Source organism: Triturus cristatus, chromosome 7 (assembly GCF_964204655.1).
Source record: "Triturus cristatus chromosome 7, aTriCri1.1, whole genome shotgun sequence".
NCBI lineage: Eukaryota > Metazoa > Chordata > Amphibia > Caudata > Salamandridae > Triturus > Triturus cristatus.
This window is the reverse complement of record NC_140590.1, coordinates 1,780,042,003-1,780,060,528: the sequence shown is the minus strand read 5'-3', so window position 1 is coordinate 1,780,060,528 and position 18,526 is coordinate 1,780,042,003.

Below are 18,526 nucleotides of genomic sequence, written 5' to 3'. Positions count from 1 at the left end.
CCCCAATCATGGCATGTATGAAAAAGGAAACCATCTTCACCATGCAGCCAGTGCTGTGCCACAGTTGGACATAAACATCAAGCACCGGTAAGAGAGAAGTTTGGGGGAGGCAGAATCAATAATGGACATGTCAATGATGTCAGTTTCAAACACCACTCCAAAGAATGCATAGTAGGACCAGTCAATGAGTGAGGTGTGTCGCATCTATCTGTTTGTGTCTTATACAGTCAGCAAATTATTGAAATCAAACACACGCTATGGGCGGCCATGCACCAGCAAAGAAACAGTGTGATGTAAAACAGTTACCCCACCTACAAAACATTAACAACATTGCATGTAACATAGAAAAATATATTTAATTGACCCTAACAAATAAACTAAACCCACAAAAGCTGACCCACCCCCCTCCCTAACCCCAACGACTGTCCATAGAAATAGAGAACGCCCAAACGAGTGAGGAAACAAATAGGAATTAAAAAAGGGGCAGTGACAGGGACTAACTGGTGGGGCGGGACTGGAGGAGGACACGAATCTGGTCCTCTAAATGGGCGACGCGGCGTCTAAGGCCGCGGCAGTTGCAACCACAGTGGGGGGGGGCACCGGAGATGGCACGGTGGCGGCGGGCAGCCGCCAGACGGTGGCGCCGTACCGCTGGAGGGCGGTGGCTGGGGCCCGGGGCACTGGAGGAGGCTTCAATTGCTGCTGCACTCTCCTCCTCCTCCTCGGCTAGGACCACCAGCCGCCGGTATTCCTGCTGGATTGCCTCCAGCTTCCGGCGCCGTGCCTTGGCGGCCAACTCCTTGCGGTTGATTTTCGGAGTAGCTGTGTATCAAAAAGAAAAAAACACGACAATTGTAAAATATAGTCTTAATAAAACAGTAGGACAAGGTAATTATTTATACACATAGTGGCATGGTAGAGTAGCACTATAAAATAAAGCACAGTAGTACATAACATTTTAAATGTCGCCCGTCCTTCTTCCTTCCACCTGTCTTACACTTTTTAGTTGAACAGTGCACCAGGTGCTCTTCTCCATAAAACTTTCAAAGCGGAGTTGAAATCAGATAGATGAGGCCATTGGTTACTCAATACTCTGGCTCCTAGTCCTATACCAATTAAAGGGAATTCTAGTCTTCTAGTTCACTCTTCAAACGTCCCCAAGAACTCATACTTACTTACGACATCGGATAGCGGGCGGACTTTGTCCGCCCGCCATCCGACTGCTAAAAAGGGTGGGGGTCCCGTGGGGACAATTAATTAGGATGATGCGCCCGGCACAGTGGCGGGCGCACCCTGTTATTTTAATTTTAAATTCTGGTTGGCTTTGCTGAAAGCAATGCTAAAATGTTGTGCTGCTTTTCCAAGCACAACATGACGGGCCTCGCACGGAGCCTGTCACGTTTTGCTTTGAAAGTCGGGGGGTACCATAGCATCGGTAGGTACCCTCCATGGGGGCCCCCAAGCATACTCTGCAATGTGTGCATGCCTTTCCGTGGCGGACGGTAATGCCGCCACGCAAAGGCATTCCAAAATGCAGATTATATGGCTGCCGGTGTGGTGAGAGAGACACCACCGCCATATTGAACCCTTTTCCGCCTAGACATGTCTGAATATTTTCTACAGGGATGGCGGGAGGTTTGCCCCTGCTGTGACGGCAGTGAATTCCAGCCAGCCCGGCGGGGGCAATACGCCCACCATCCTAATGGGGCCCTAATTCACAACTTTACAGTATACATAGACATACAGTACACCTTTGCAGTGAGTGTGCTGTCAAGTTCAACAATAGTTAAAGATTATGAATCTAACTTACCACCGCCTGCCACTGGTGCTGCCACTCCCCCTCCGTTGCTATCTGCAACTGCCGCATCCTCGCCCTCGGCGTCGCCTTCGCTGGCCCCAGCAATGGTGGTCGGTAGTGCGCCTAGAAAACATTACACATTTATTAGGCAACATATACACCTCCCCCCTATTGATCAGTAGCAAGGTTGAAAAATGAGTTAATACTAACATAAATCACTAGTACAAATCAGGTAGTAGTAGAGTAGACACTAAGTTATATGATCATTGTAGCATTTGCTTGATTAGCCCTAGCCATGCACATGTGACGTTACCTTTACCTTGCAGCTTCTTAAGACACCTTTGAGCCCACATGACCTGCCTCACACTGCTACTGTCTAGTCTACGCGCTGCGTACAGGCGGTCAACAAACATTAACCAGCCACTTTTTTAGGAAGAACTGGTGTACTACTGTTACTGTTAGTCCATATTGCTTATCCATAGATGCTACACTTTTTGGCACGGCTGAGAAATGCTTGCAAGTTGCAATATACTAACGCACACCATTTCTTTTTTCGCATTACAGACGCAAGATTCGCTTCTACGAACCAGAGCTTCTGAACGATGCACCAACTACCAGTACTAGGTTCTTCTGAGGTGAGGGGTCCCTTCACTCACATCTTCATTTATAAATGTATATAAACTAAATTGCTATGGGATGGTGGTGCTGCCTTCCACCACTTCAGTTATCATGATTTAATTCCCAACTGTATTAGTGTAACAATGTATTTTGTTTTAATGTTATTGATTTGCCGGTTGGTGCTGCTAAGATAACAGTGTACAGACCTTCTCAAATTGAAATAAAATTTTTAAACTTACATAGACTTCGTGGTATTTGGTGTGGAGTGGACTAACTTACACGATTGAGCAAATTAAAGTAAGGGTGTGCATGTGAATTGCTTCCACGACAGAGGTTGGGTGTGTTAATGTTCTGGGTTGTCTACTTGTTGGTTGTCTTGGGGGGAGGGTTCCGAGACCTAATAGGTATGACAAGACAGTACTATAGTCAAGCAGTGGAATTGTGGTGGGTGCGGAATTTCTGATTGAGGTGTGCAAGGAAGGTCCAACCTACCATCACCAACATCCTATTTTCTGGTGCAAATGTATGTGCAAGATCCCTACAACAGTTGTATGTCCTATAGGGTATCATATCAAAATATTAAGAAATCTGGTAGGGCTGTTGCTGTGAATTTTCAAAGCCTAAACATCAACAAGAGTAAAAAGTAGTACAAGACAACGACCCAACGGATTGTACGAGCTACTGGTGAATATGAGTTTTATATTACAACCTTTCACAAAGAGTGCCACTGGGCAAGACTAGCTACTACAGTACAGACAGACAGACTGATAGTATGTAGTAGTACTCAGTCATCGTAGCGGAGGCAGGGATAAGCTTTTTGAAACCGTACAGATCGAAGGATAATTGGTGGTAAAAAAATAGCATTTGGAAACACACTATAGTTCGGGAGAAATGGGGCAGTAAAAGTTATGGAATAAGAAATATTATTAAAAACAAGAAGACTTACTGGGGCCAGCAGAGGAGCCCTCAGCGGTGTCCTCCTCGTGGTGTTCCTGTCCCGCCGACTGCCCAGTCCCTGCCCGTCTGCCCCTGGGTGCTGATGAACAGGAAAGATATAAGAAAGACAAACATTGATGGATGGTGTCAACTTAAGCAAATACAATTTTTTTCAACAACGGTCAAAAAACACTTATCTAAACAATTGCAATAACTACATTGACCGATCTCATCTGGTCAACATGTAATATCGGGGGATTCGCAGTTCGACTACTTAAGTTACTATTTATCAACAGTAATCCATTCTTCCATTCTGATTCCAGAAAACTAAGTTACAAGTAAGCCTAAGTATTAGTACAACCTACCACCCAACCTAGCCCACCTATTCCAGGCATGCCAATTGTACATTAAGTATGCATTTCGACTGTATTCCTCAACAATGTGTATGATCCAATCATGGAGGACACATTAACATGACTACATTTTTTGTATATACACAATTTTGGTTTGATTGATGCTCATCTGCTACTGCTAAGTAACTGCAAAGCCTACCTCCACTCATTGAACAAACTAGAAAGGTTCTAAAGACTGGCGTACTAGCAGCACGTCACGTAACTGAGTGAGGGGGCATCACGCATACCACTAACCAATTAGAAGCTCATACAAAGTACCTAAACCTATGTATCAATCCGCCCCTATCTATTAGTGACAGGACAAAGTAAGGAGTGGACATGAGTCACTGTAGCATTACGTAACTTAATTTCTCTAAAATAAACTCGTAAAGAATCACGCTAAGCAAGCGCAAACGCAAAGCTGCAAACAAGTAAGATTAGTAGTAGCGCAGAAGAGCACCTGTGTCATAATCACAGAAGACTTTTAAACATTATTAACCTGGAATGTATTGCAAGCAGCAACATTCTATCTGGTTGGAAGGAAAAAAAGATATTCGCAATATATAACATAGAGCAGAAGAACAGACACAAAGTTGTAATAATTAAATAGGTACTCACCAAGCCCCGGGACCTCCACTCCTAGCAGGTCCAGCAGGTCCTGCTCACGGTCCAGGATGTCGGACCACCGGTGCGTCAGCTGTGCCTGGGTGCGCCGGACCCCAGAGATGCGAGACACTGCCCGGCGCACCTTCCCCCACCGCTGCCGACGCTCCCGGAGGCCGTACCCGGACCCAGGCCTGCCACCTGCTGCCAGGGTTGAGGGGAGGTGGCGCTGCACAAAGAAAATTAGTGCAGCCAACTCCGCCTCCCCAAATAAGGCCCGTGCATGCACCCCTTGTGGGCGCCGCCTTCCGCAAGGAAGGCGGTCGCGGCTCTGGCTGCGCCGGCGAACAGCCCTGCCCTTGGACATGGTTCTGGGGACGGGGCGGGAAAGAAAAGGTAAAATAAATAAAGGAGTAAAGGAAATAAATAGCAGGCAATACAAAGAGAAAAAGTAGCTAAAAAACAAAAAAAAAGGTACACAAAAACCAAAAATATAGAGGCAGGAAAATAGTTAGAGAAATAATAAGTAATAAAGATCCGAAAAAAGTGGCTATAAACAAAGGATTGAAAAGATTTAGGGAGGATTGAAAATCAGGCCCCAGAACCATGCAATAGAGTGGAAAACAAGATGGCCGCGCCCGTTGCGACCACGTGGGCAAGTTCGCGCGATATTTTCTCCCTGAGCAAGCAAAAAGCAACGCGATCAAGTAAAAGCGATCGCGAACAGGAAATATCGACCGCGAACATGCATTGCGCGACCCGGAACAGGAAGTAAACAACGCCAGAGGGCGGGACAAGTGAAAACAAGATGGCCGCGCCCATGAGCGACCGCATGGGTAAGTTGGCGACCCGCGAACACGCAAAAAATACCGCGAACAGGCGGCAAAAAACTTCCGCATCTTCGCGATATTTCCGGCGTGTTTGCGGAGATTTTCTGCAATCTCGCGATAATTTGCGGAGGTTAATTCCGCAAATTCCGCCCACCCCTACTCAGAACTCAGCCTCCTGATGGCTACGGACAGTGGGGCAGAGGAAGACTCCGAACCCCTCCCGGATCTTCTGAAGACTCAGGAGAATGACGGCTCCGTGGACGGGGTCCGGCTCTCTGACGCCCTCACTTCGGAGCAACGCCAGGGCTGCCGGAACCTCCTGCGGCAGTTCGCTACCCTGTTCTCCCTCACCCCCGGGGTCACCCCTTGGTGTTTGCACAACGTGGACACCGGGGACAGTCCCCCTGTCCGACACCGGGCCTACCGCGTACCAGATCGGGTACGGGCCTGCATACAGGAGGAAGTGGCCAAGATGCTCACAATCGGGGTCATCGAGCCCTCGGACAGTCCCTGGGCCAGTCCGGTTGTATTGGTTCCCAAAGCCGCTGCCCCCGGCACCGCACCTGAACTAAGATTCTGCGTCGACTACCGGGGCTTGAACGCTGTCACCCGGACCGACGCTCATCCGATCCCCCGAGCAGACGAGCTGATCGACCGGCTGGGGGCCGCCCGCTACCTCAGTATCTTCGACCTAACAGCGGGCTACTGGCAGATCGGCCTCACACCCAGGGCTCAGGAACGGTCAGCCTTCTCTACCCCCGATGGCCACTACCAATTCAAGGTCATGCCCTTCGGCATGAAGAATGCCCCCGCCACGTTTCAACGCCTCGTGAACCAGGTCTTGGCGGGGCTCGAAGAGTTCAGCGCTGCCTACCTGGACGATATCGCTGTATACAGCCGCCACTGGCCCGACCACCTCCGTCACCTCCAAGAGGTCCTACAGGCCCTCCAGCGGGCCGGCCTCACAATTAAGGCCGGCAAGTGCCAAATTGGCCAAGGGTCTGTGACCTACCTTGGGCACCAAGTGGGAAGCGGGCTGGTGGCCCCGCTACAACTTAAGATTGCTGCCATCCAGTCCTGGCAGCCCCCCGTCACCCAGACCGAGGTCTGAGCCTTCTTGGGGCTCACCGGCTACTACCGGCAGTTCGTGAAGGACTACGGCAGCATCGTGGGGCCCCTCACGGGTCTCACGTCCAAGAACCAACCGAAGCGGATTAACTGGACCCCCGATTGTCAAGCGGCCTTCGAGAAGCTGAAGGCCGCCCTGTGCACCGCCCCTGTGCTCCAGGCCCCCGATTACAGTCGGGAATTCGTGGTACAGACCGACGCCTCCGACCACGGCATCGGAGCCGTCCTTTCTCAGTTAAACCCCGAAGGTCATGACCAGCCGGTGGCCTTCATCAGTCGACGTCTCCTGGCCCGAGAACAGCGCTGGAGCACCATCGAGAGGGAGGCCTTCGCAGTGGTGTGGGCCCTCAAAAAGCTCCGGCCCTATCTCTTCGGTACCCACTTCCGGGTACAAACCGACCATCGACCCCTGCAGTGGCTGATGCAGATGCGGGGGGAGAACCCAAAACTCTTGCGCTGGTCCATTTCCCTGCAGGGAATGGACTTCACTGTGGAGCACCGACCAGGCCAAGACCACGCCAACGCGGATGGCCTGTCCCGCTTTTTCCGCCTCGACGAAGAGAGTCCCCAAGGAGATGGGTGACTCTCCCCGCCTTCAGCTGGGGGGGACGCATGTTGGACAGGCCACACGAAGGGCTTGCTCCCTCCCCGCACGACAGGGCCCGAGCTCCGGCCCACCAGGCATAACCCACGGAAAGCACCTGTACCCCGTCTCCCGACGGATCTTCTGCCCTCGGACCTCTACTCATCACGGGGCCCAGCCCCACCGGCTCCCCCGGCCGGTTCAAGCCGCCATCTTGGGCCCTGCACCACGAGGCCGCGTGGCCTCGCCCCGACCCTAACCCCGGGCCTGGCCGGCCCCGACATCCCAGCACCACCATCCACCCAGGAGGTGAGCGGACCACTTGGCAGGTCAATGGGAGAACGAAGCGTCAAGAGCTCTTCCCCCGCCAGGTGCCGATCGCCTCCAGCTCCCCCAAGTGCTGGCTCCACCCCCTGCTGGGTGTCTGGACACCTTCATCCCGGGCCCTCCGACCTCCAAGTGCGAGGGTCCGGACATCAAAGGGCGCCTGCCCTATAACTGGGGCAACTCCGGAGCAGGAAGGCAGTTGTATCCTGGAGTCGAGAGACACCGAGAGAACTCAGCCTTGACGGACTACTGGCGCTGCCGTAGCCCGCTCTTGTGAACCATCGTCCTGCCTGCTGGCGCTGCCGCGGCCTTCTGCAACATCCATTCTCGTCGGGACCTGCTGGCGCTGCCGCGGCCCGTTGTAACGACCATCCTCACCGGGACCTGTTGGCGCTGCCGCGGACCGTACATCGACCATCTTTCCGGGACCTGCTGGCGCTGCCGCGGACCGTGTACCGACCATCTCGACCGGGACCTGCTGGCGCTGCCGTGGCCCGTACCAACTAAACCACCAAGCTCGAGGATTGTGAGCTAGTCATCATCTCATCCGAACTACCTGACTGGTAAACAGACTGTCCCGCTCCCCCTTACCCTGCATTGAGAGACTTGAATCGAGGGGACCCCTGAGTCCAGACCTCCTTGTACCATTCAACCGTACCTTACGAAGTGCTTATAAAGAACACTGAACCTTATCCGTGTGTGGTATCTGTCTGTGGGGGGGGGGAAGTTACTTGTCTGTACGATCGCTGGAGACGGCTCTCCCCGGAGACCTCTCCTCCTGACCCCGGCCGACCCTCCGGGTCCGTCTACCCTTTCTAACACTTCTTTTTTGAGAAAGTCTTGCACCACCAAGTTGATGCAATGGGCCAAACACAGGACCCTGAAATAGCCTCTGTCTGACATGGCCTTGACTATGTTACTGCAATTGTCAGTGGCAACAAATCCAATTCTGAGACCTTTTGCTCACAGCCATTCATTTACCTTACTGTTCAATTTGTCAAAGATGTTTTCAGCTGAATGTGATTTCTTCATGGTGAACATGGGCAATGTTGCATGTTGCTGAACGCTCTTGAAAACATTTTTCAGGGCCAAGACCTGCAGATGTCTTTTGCTTTTCCCTTGCAAAAGAGATCCAGTGTGCAGAGATGCATATGAAATCAGTTGTCTGACAACTGGCCCACATGTCTGGCTAGAAGACTGCTGGTACAGGCGCTTATCCTGCCAAGGTTGGACTACGCGAATGCCATATATCTTTGAGCCCCGCTGTCTACTATCAAAGTTATGCAGACGGTACAAAACTGCGCAGCCTGAATCCTGTTGAATATTCCGAAACGCCTCTCAGCCAGATCGGCGTTATCCTCACTACATTGGCTCCCCATTCAGGAGAGGATCCAATTCAAATCTATGTGTATCATACAGGCGCTCTATAAATGCTTCTTCATTCATGTCTGTGGTCAAGTGGATAGTGTGAACAACAATTTGCTGCAAAGCTTTTCCAACCAACTTCAGTACATCGTGATTCACTGCTGGAACAACAACTCTGGCAAAATAGGTCTGTCTTGGTACTATCCATTTTGGCCAGATGGCTGACAAAAATTCTAAGAATCTCACTCCTTCCACAAACGAAAAAGGAAGGAGGTCCAGCGCAATCAATTTTTTCAGCATTCCATTGTACAAACATGTGGTTGGGTGGTTCCGCTCTTAGGGCCCCTCCTACCTAAACATGCCCCTAAGAGTAGCCTGGATTTTCTGCTTTTTTGGGGCCAATCACACAGGCATTTTCAAGAAGTACATGGTGGAGGTAGACTCAATGTGCGTCATGGTAGGGCAGTCACTGTATGCTGTAGTGTCTCCATCTCACTCAGAGTCTTGTGCTATTGTGAAGTCACTGAAGTGGGTGATTCTGCTGCCAAACTGCTGGTGACAGGGTTGCTTTGTGTGAAGATGTCAACCTCTTCTTCCTCATCGTAACCTCCCACGGGGCCCGATTCACAAAAGTAATCTGAGACAAATCCGTAACTTTATGACTTTCGGTATTCACAAAAGATATTTAGTAGTAGTAAAGTTAGGATTTCTGATTTTACTATTACTAAATGCCTTTTGTGAATACCGAAAGTCGTAAAGTTAGGATTCTGTCTCAGTTTAGTAGTAGTAAAGTTAGGATTCCTAACTTTACTACTACTAAATGCCATTTGTGAATACCGAAAGTCGTAAAGTTAGGATTTTGCCACAGTTTAGTAGTAGTTAAGTTAGGAATCCTAACTTTACTACTACTAAATGACTTTTGTGGATACTGAAAGTCATAATGTTAGGATTTTGTCTCAGATTACTTTTGTGAATCGGGCACATTGTGATTGAACTTGTAGCTGATGTTCCCCAGCTCTCCTCACCACCATGACTATGTTCAGCAATTTTTTTAAGGTGCTCCTCCCACTTGTTTGTGTGATGTTTTTTCATATGGATCACTTGGCCGCCAATACCAAAATGTGTACCAGTCTTACCGCGACAAACATTTGTGTGACAAATGGTGCACATTACAATGTGCTTCCCCTCTTTGCTAACCGTAAAAAAGTCCCAAACTGGAGAGGAGTACTTTTTTACTGTGCTGCTGCCAATGCCTTAAAAAGAACTGGCGATAGGTGGGCGCATTGTCGATTGCCTCTCTACTTCTCCTGAGGTAGGGGTTGGTGCAGGTCTCAGTTAGAGATTTGCAAATATGAGAGCTGGTGGTGCTACCTATGCCACATCCCTTGGAGTAGGTTGGAGAGCAATGTTAGACTCCTCTTTGTCACTGTCCACAATGACTGTCTCATCATCATTATCCTCCTCATCATCCCCTTCCATGAGTCTAAGCCTGACAGGAACGTTTATTTTCCCTTGCCTCTCTTTTTGTCTACTTTACTCTGCCGGGGTCCACTCCATGTCCCTATCATCATGATCAGAAGGGGTGCTTGGAGAACATGGTGGAGTAGTACCCTTCCTTTTCCTTTCTGGAGATCTCATAGCCAATCATTCTAAAAGAGGAGGTTTGTGCTCAGAAGGAAGCTGAACCTCTTGTTCTACTCCAATCTCAGGCAAATGTGCTATTGCTGGCTGCGGTTGCTGCCCAGTTTGCTCTGTTTCCTGAAATGATTGTGTACTACTTTGCGAAAGGGACACATCCAATTCAACGTCACTACACGTCAGCATCAACATGATTGCAGTGGCTGCATCACTGATAGACATGGTCCTGTGTTTTGGGTGGTTCTGTTGATGCAGGAGCACTGCTCTCTGTTTTCTCCCCAGAGGCTAGTGCGACAGGCACACAACATGGTGGTCCAAAAAAGATTTGGGGTAACATGCCACTGCTGGAAAGCTGGTTCCTCTTTGTGATGACTTTCTTGGTAGCATCTTTCTTTGGGGCCATCTTAAAGCTCTCAGATGGAAGCTGCACTAAGCTGAACAAACGGAAGGGATCAGAGGACTGACGTGTTTCAGCACAGCCCTTTCATTTGGTAGTACTGTGGGTGATGTCTCTTCTCTTGTGCACCTAAAAGCAAACAAGCAAGAAAAACATTTAGTGTATAATGGGGCAGGCAATGTGGTCCGCGGGTAATGGAATAGTAATCATCATCATTACGCAAATAAATGATGCTAATGTCCACTCTAAAGTGCACCAGGGCCAGGGTGTCTAGGAGGAAACTGAATGATATACCTAAAAAGCTGAGGGATGTTGCGCGGTTGTGCACTTATGGTGGTTGGATGGATGGATGGATGGATGATGGATCGACTATGGCAAAATGGGAAAAAAGAATTTATAATACAACAATTGAAAAAAATTAAATAAAAAATAAGTTGAAAAAATAAAAATAAAAAAAGTAAAATTAAAATTATAAAAGTAATTAAAATATATTTTAAAATAAATAAATAATTTAAATAAACTACAATAAAAAATAAAAAGAGTAAAAATGTAAATAGAGAAAACTTAAAATAAATAAATTAAAATAACAAAAATTTACATGTGACATTTTCCTCAAGCATATTATTAAATTAGCATCTCATCCTTCCATGCAATCCTATGGCAAAGGCACACTGGCTAGCTACACAGAATTTCCACCAGCCATATGGTCACAACAACAACAACCAATAAGGAGGCATTGCCTCAACAAAGAACACATGCAGGCCTGTGGCAAAAGCACACTGTCTGGCTATGCAAAATTGTCGCCAGCCACATGGTCACAACAACAATAAACAGCAAGGAGGCATGGCGGCAACAAAGAACATATGTTATCATATAGCAAAGGCACATTGGCTAGCTATAAAAATGGCAGGCATAGTAACACAGGAGAAAACAGCATTAATTCAGCAATGCCGAAAAGGTAAATTAAGTTGGATGAAAATCACATCCTCCAAAAGCATCAAATATATTAGGACACCTATACAGTGTTTGTAGAAAAAAAGGGAAATACCATAGAAAAACACATTTGGTAATTTAATCCAATGCCATCCATGACCCAATTGATGTTTTAATTAAAAAGACACCATAGAAAGGCTAAAAGGCCCATTAGCAGACTAGGACAAATAGTGAATTAAACGATTAATGCAAATTTATTAACAAAAACTTGGGAAAAATGTGATAAACTGTGCAACAATTTGCTTTTAAAGAAGAAAAAAATGGCATGATAAAAAATACCAAGGCCCATACTGAAACTGCAGGCCAACCACCAGAATAAATGAAAAAATCTAATAATAGTACAAATAAATCCTGGCGTGGTGCATGCCCTTAATAAAACAAACAACACCCTTATACAACAGTTTTTTAATTTACTTGCAAAATCTCAACTGCAAAGTCCTCAAATCCAATGGTATATATGCAGCAGACAAGGAAAGTGATCCTTCCAGCTCCAAATCCAAATGAAAAGGGACCAGGAGATGGACAAAGCACTGGGAGGAGGTTTCTGGACAGGAACAGAAAGGAGGAGAATCTGGGGCACTTCTTTTCTGATAAGTTTTAAAAAAAGGACCCCTTGCACAAAAAAGTAACGCAAACGGTGCATTTGAGAAGGTTTTTAACTCCAAATTGTCATTTTGAGTTGATTTGGCTGCTTCTTAAGTGGAGAATCTTCCCAAGTGTGCAGCCACAGTTGATTGCACACACTCGTGCTCGCGTTCTTCACAAAAGAAGTGCCAGAAGTCGCTGGCAGGGCATAAAGCTGCACTAGTGACAGAAAAATCTTGCAGGAGCTCGATGGCATATAGAATATCTCCTTGGTGCTTATGAGTGCCCCGCAAGTCTCTTGTCAATACCCTGCATGCGAGAAACGACATTGTGAGTGCTTCAATGAAAAAAACCTCCTCCGTTGTGAAGTGTGGAGTTTATTGGTAACTCCACATTATCCGTGGAACGCGGAGTTGCTACATTTTGCAAACTCCACAAGCAGAGTGGAGTTTTACGCCCAGGCCTACTTACATATACAATTATGCACCTCAGTACACTCTCTTGTCATCACCCTCGCCGCACTACATGAACTATAACTTGCCCCTTCTCTATGCACTACCTATACCCGTGGCTATTACGTAAGTTATATCTTGTGAATGCATTGCATTCATTTAAACACAGTGCATGGTACAGTGGCGAGTTATAGTTAATGTAGTGTGGTATGGTATGGATCCTTTGAGGGTTTTAAATCCAGAGTACAGAGTTTACTCCCACAATTCTGGTAAGCCTGGCATATGTTTGCACCTAGAGACCCTCTTATGTTCTACCGCCATATACATGAGCACTAAAAAGCTGAATATCTGGCAAAAACACACTCTGAGCATAACCCAATAGTGGTTATTCTAAACTGGATGATGCCCAGACCCTGCATTCCAATGAGGAAACTCAACACCATGACATTGGCTTACCCAGTCTTGAGAACTACACTGCAAGATGTGATTCGTTCTGACTTTAGGGATAACACAGGGATGGATTCTTTCTTACTCATAGAATGGGAGGTGTTTAATCTTGTAGTGCATGGCCACTATATCTCAGCAGTGGTGGGGACTTGAGCCCAACTTCATGCCAAGATCAAATGCCAGGAGTACCTAATAAAGATATTAAAACTAATAACTGACAGAATGCAGGCACCCTAAGCCAAACTATGGGAGAATGGGAGAATCTTCTCAAAATAGACGACCAACTTCAGGCACACGATTATCATGCATACCTAACAAGACCACATGTAGAAGAGGTCAAGAACAGTAGAATTCTGGGTTTACAAATCATGCAGATGCTCAATACAGAGGCTGAGCTTGTTTGTAACTAGGCAGAGATTAATGTGGCCATCGCAGCCTATTACTCCAACCTTTGTAGGTGCTAAGAGGTGACCCCCCATCTGGCCCATGCATGAATATATTCTGACAGAGCACACAAAGAGGCTGCCACCAATGGTCACTGTGGCCCGGGGCAGCGATATCACAATTGAAATAGACGAGGGAAATGATTGCACCCCTAGTCACGGTAAGACACCAGGCTCAGATGACCTACCTTTAGAATTTGATGCAACATATATCAATACACTAGCCCCTGTTCTAACCTCACTATATAATGCTGATCCGGCCAAGGGAGAGCTCCTACCAACAATGAGAGCGGATCTATTGGTGCCCCTCCTTAAAAAGGATAAGCGCAGAGATCAGGTTTCCTCCTTTAGGCCTATTTCTGTATTAAACATAGGCAATACAATCCTTAGTAACATTCTCGTCTCCTGGCTACTCCCCCATCTGGGTGAGTTTATTCACACTGACCACACAGGTTTGATACTTAAACATAGCACCATCCCTAATATTTGCCAACTACTCCAAGTTATTCATACTCCAGTACAAGATTATTTTAAAGCACTAGTGATCACTATAGATACGGAGAAGGCTTTCGATTTGTTAAGTTGAGACTTTTTCTATGCTACAATTGCCAATATGGGACTGGGTAGTGGCTCCTTGAACTGGATATGACTTTTGTACTTGGCTCTGATGTCTCATAGCCGATATGGTGGATTATCTTGACACCATGCAGGATTGCCTGACAGAGCTGTCCACTGTCCCTAGTGGCATTTGCTATGTCTATAAAGCTACTAGCCCTCACACACAGCATTGTCCACCATTATCATGGAATATTGATTAACAATTATGCCCTGCATATCTCAGTCTATGCAATGACTTATTACTGTATTTCTGTGGGGAAGACAAGACACAAGAGGTGCATTTCATGCTCTTGAAGACTTCAACCACTTATCCTGATTCTGGCTAAATTGGGGCACATCAAATGAATTCCTGATTTACGCTCCAGTAACAATTGCAATCCCAGATAAGGTGGGGCAGGCTCTCCACTGGGAGACAGTCACATTTTGCTACCTGAGTATTCAAATCTACCACACAGTGACCAATATCCTGGAGGGCAATTCATACCAGCACTATCCTCATTGTGTGAATCCATAATCTTGGGCTGACACGTCCCTTGTCAATCGCAGGTAGAGACCCATTGTTGAAGATGATTTTTCTACCCCAACTCTTATACTTATTGCAGCACTCCCAATCTGATTACCGAAGTCCATCTTTTGTGAGATGGACAGGCTTTGACATACCTCAAATCGGGTATGGGTCAGTGCAGACTGGCATTGGACAAATTGTGGCTTCCCACAAACGGGAGTGGCTTAGTGGTCTCAGGTTTAGAACTGTATTACAGTGCAGCCCAACTGATTGGAAGGTATTCCATCAGTTACAAGCTTTCTCCCTTGTAGGAGAGTAGGATCTGCTTCACATGGGTACTCCCACTTTTTGCTGGTGTTTCACTATTTTTCGACCTTAGTCTGGCTGTGGCCCTGCTAATCAGGACCCCAGCCTAGCTGCTTCCTCTCTCAAATGGTTTCCATGTACATTAGGTACATTTCTAATTGGATTCTGGAGTGCCTTAGAAGCCCCTAGTATATGGTATAGTATGTACATAGGGAATAGGTACCTCAGAGGCCTACCAGGGGCTGAAGCATGTATTATGCCTCCCCTGGGAAGCACTCCAAAATGACACCACAGGTCTGCTACTGCAGCCTGGGTAAGGTGGTGCTTGCACCCCTTACTGTGGTATAGGTTACCTATATCACTACCATTGCACACACATATAAAACCTATAAGTCACTCCTATGGCAGGCCTTAACAATCCTGAAGGCAGAGTGCTTGGTTTTTATGTGAGAGGGTGCCCCTGTATGAGCAGAGCCCCTCTGCAGCGTTCGGAATACCTCCTCTGATGCTGTTTGTGGTGCAGCCTGACCATATACTCTTAAGTGCATTATAACATCGCGGTAAATGCTAACTTTGGACTGACTGCATGGAAACATGCCGTGTTTGGTGTCAAACGCTTTGGAATACTACCCCCCACCAGTTCTGTTGGCGGGGGTAGCATTCAACCCTTCTAGAGGGAGAGACATGTTCACACAGGTCTACCCGGTAAAGACTTTCTAAAGCCCTGGCATCACAAAAAGGATGTTACTGCCACAGACACGGGTCTGGCCTCCTGCTGCTGACCAAAACTCCAGCAGGGGAGGCCTGGACAATAGGTTTCCTGTCCCAGGGAGGTGTAACCACCTTCCCAGACAGGCAGATGTGATCTTTTGCTGATCCATCGTCTTCCTGGTCCTCCTTGAAGTTGTGCTTTGGGCTCCAAGTAGCCCCAGCCTTGAGCACCTCCTGCACCGAAGATCTCTGGCCTCCACTCCATGAGTGACCCATGGGCCGGTTTCAAGTGCGACTGCTTGAGGCTTCTTCGCAATCGCTAGCCCATTGGCTAGTGGGTCCCCATGAAGGCGACTCCTCTTCTGATTGGGCTTTTCTGGTTGCTCCCGATGTGCCCTGACTTACCCATGCTGGGTGAGTCCCCCAGACCTTGCTGGTCTGCACTGACATCCTTTTTCTATTTCCACATGACTTGCCATTGCCAAGGCTTGTTGGGTTGAATCTGTTCGCCGACACCGCAGCACTCGACAGACTTTGTAGGACAGATTGAATCCAGCTCCTAGTCATCATTGACACCTCCTGGACCTCATGGCTGAAGAGTCAAGACACCCATCAACTCACCTGAAGCACCCGCCATCTGTGGGCATTGGACTATCGTGCCCTTGGTCACTGGTAAGTGACCCAGACTCTACCCCTCTGCTTTCAGGTTCCTTCCATCCTATATCCAGGCTTGGATCTCTCCGGACACTTCACCTCTTCACGGCAGCAGCACTTCTTGGGCAACTTCCATTGAAAATAGCGACGCGACCTGACACCAAAAGACACCTATGCACCCGGTTCCCTGGGTGAGGTAACTCGAGTACTTCATTGCTCCCGTGGGTGTTGGCCCTAGACTCCTCTAAGTCCAAAAGGGTTCGCTCATAGTCATCCTCTAATTGTCCTTAAACTCTTAATTTCCAACCGCGATTTTCCCCATGGAAGTTAACGGCGATTCGCGGCTCTGTTCTCACACTGCACGCATCGCCCGTGGGTCCCCTATGTCACTACCTTGGGTGGTTCCTTGTGGTCCAAGCACTTCTACACGCTCTGGACGTTGTGTCTAGTTCAGTCGTGGTTCTTATACCACTTTATTGGTATATGGTTTGGTATGCCCCTAGGGCCCAAACGTGTATTTGTGCTTTTACTGTTGAATACTGACTTGTAACTTAAGTACTTCGAACTCCAGCCTCATAAAGAGACTACAGGGGTGTGTTTTATCTTAAATACATATATTTTAAATTTATACCTGGTGTGGTTGTCCTTTCATTTGGTAATTCAAGAGATTATAGACTGGTAAAACAAGCTGCTTTACATTCCTTCAAGACTTAGTCTGAAGGCTGCTCTCCGTAGCTACCACTAGGATAGCTTTCAATAAAGGTTGTCTTTAACCTATCACCATATGGGGTTGTTTGGACTGATACAAGGTGCCCACTATAACTAGTTGACAGCATATATCAGGCCAACTTCTGTAATCCCTATTCTCACTAAATTGTTGGCTATATTAATTCTAGGGGTGGGTGAAGAATTCTGCTCCCCCGGAGTTTTGCCCACTCTGACCTCCGAGCGGAGTTCCGAAATACTCCACACAGTGACACAGAGCAGAGTTTTTTCTCGCGGGTGGCCTGCCAATGGTAAGTTGGTGAGTGCTTGCGATAAAAAACAATGTGCTTGATCTCCTCCTGGTGAGATTTCTCATTGCAGGCAATGGCGGTGAGTTGTGCCTGCTCATGTTGAGAAATCTGCCATTCGTGTTGAGGAAGCTGCAGCTCAAGTAGAATGTCTACTCGGGCAGTAGAAAGCAGCAGCGCCCTCTGGCACAATGCATAGTGCCATTTGTGCAGATTTTAGAACACAGGACAAACTCCTGGCACTAAAAATCAGTGCAAGCAACGCAACTTAACAGACTCCGCTAATAGTTTTTCTGCCACTTGGCGGTGTTCCACAGAGTGAAACTCCACAGACTCCACCCAGGCTTCATTAATTCACCCTTTTGAACGCAGTATTACCGATGGTCCTTGACCCCTATTGGATACATTACAATATGTCTTGCGCTGGGCTCTGCAGTGAACACAATTGTAGATTTTCTATGCGAAGGACCTTCCAATAGGTCCAGCAAGGGTCAATTGGTTTGGATTTGGAAATAGGAGAGTATGGGCATGCAACTATTAGGGAACTTGTATGCATCCTGGTAACTTCAGGACTTCGCTGACCTTATAGACAAATATGGCCTAACCCCTTACCGCATCTTGATATTTGGGGCAGTGGTGACGAGTAGGTGAAGGATGTGGTGGGAGGACCGGCAAGAACCCTCGGTGCACAAAGGCCTTTGACTTATCTGCACTACTACTAGGGAAACATAGGCGATTACCCTTCTCTATAACACATTATTAACAGGAGCAGGAGGCATAGATAACAGAGGTGGGGCAGTGGGGCAGGGGTGGAAGTCGACAGATGACGTGATAGGGAAAGTAAAATAAACGAGTACACAAAACCACTTACCTTGCACCGACAAGCAGTGACACTGATTTAGATTTTTCCCTTTCTCAATGTAGTACCCAATTGTTTCAGGAAAAAGAGAAAAGAGGACAGCAGCGACAGCCAGCAATAGTAGATTCTCTTGATTTTGGAGCAGAACAGGAGGTTGAGCTTCATTCTGAGCAAGACCCTCCTCTTGCAGAATTATTGGCTCCCAAGGAAAAGGAAGGGTACTTCTCCACAATCTTCCCAGTGGAAATATGGATTTTTCTGATCAGTTATGTCCCCTATCTTGGACCCCAACGGTTCCATGTATGAATCACAAGTACATGTATGT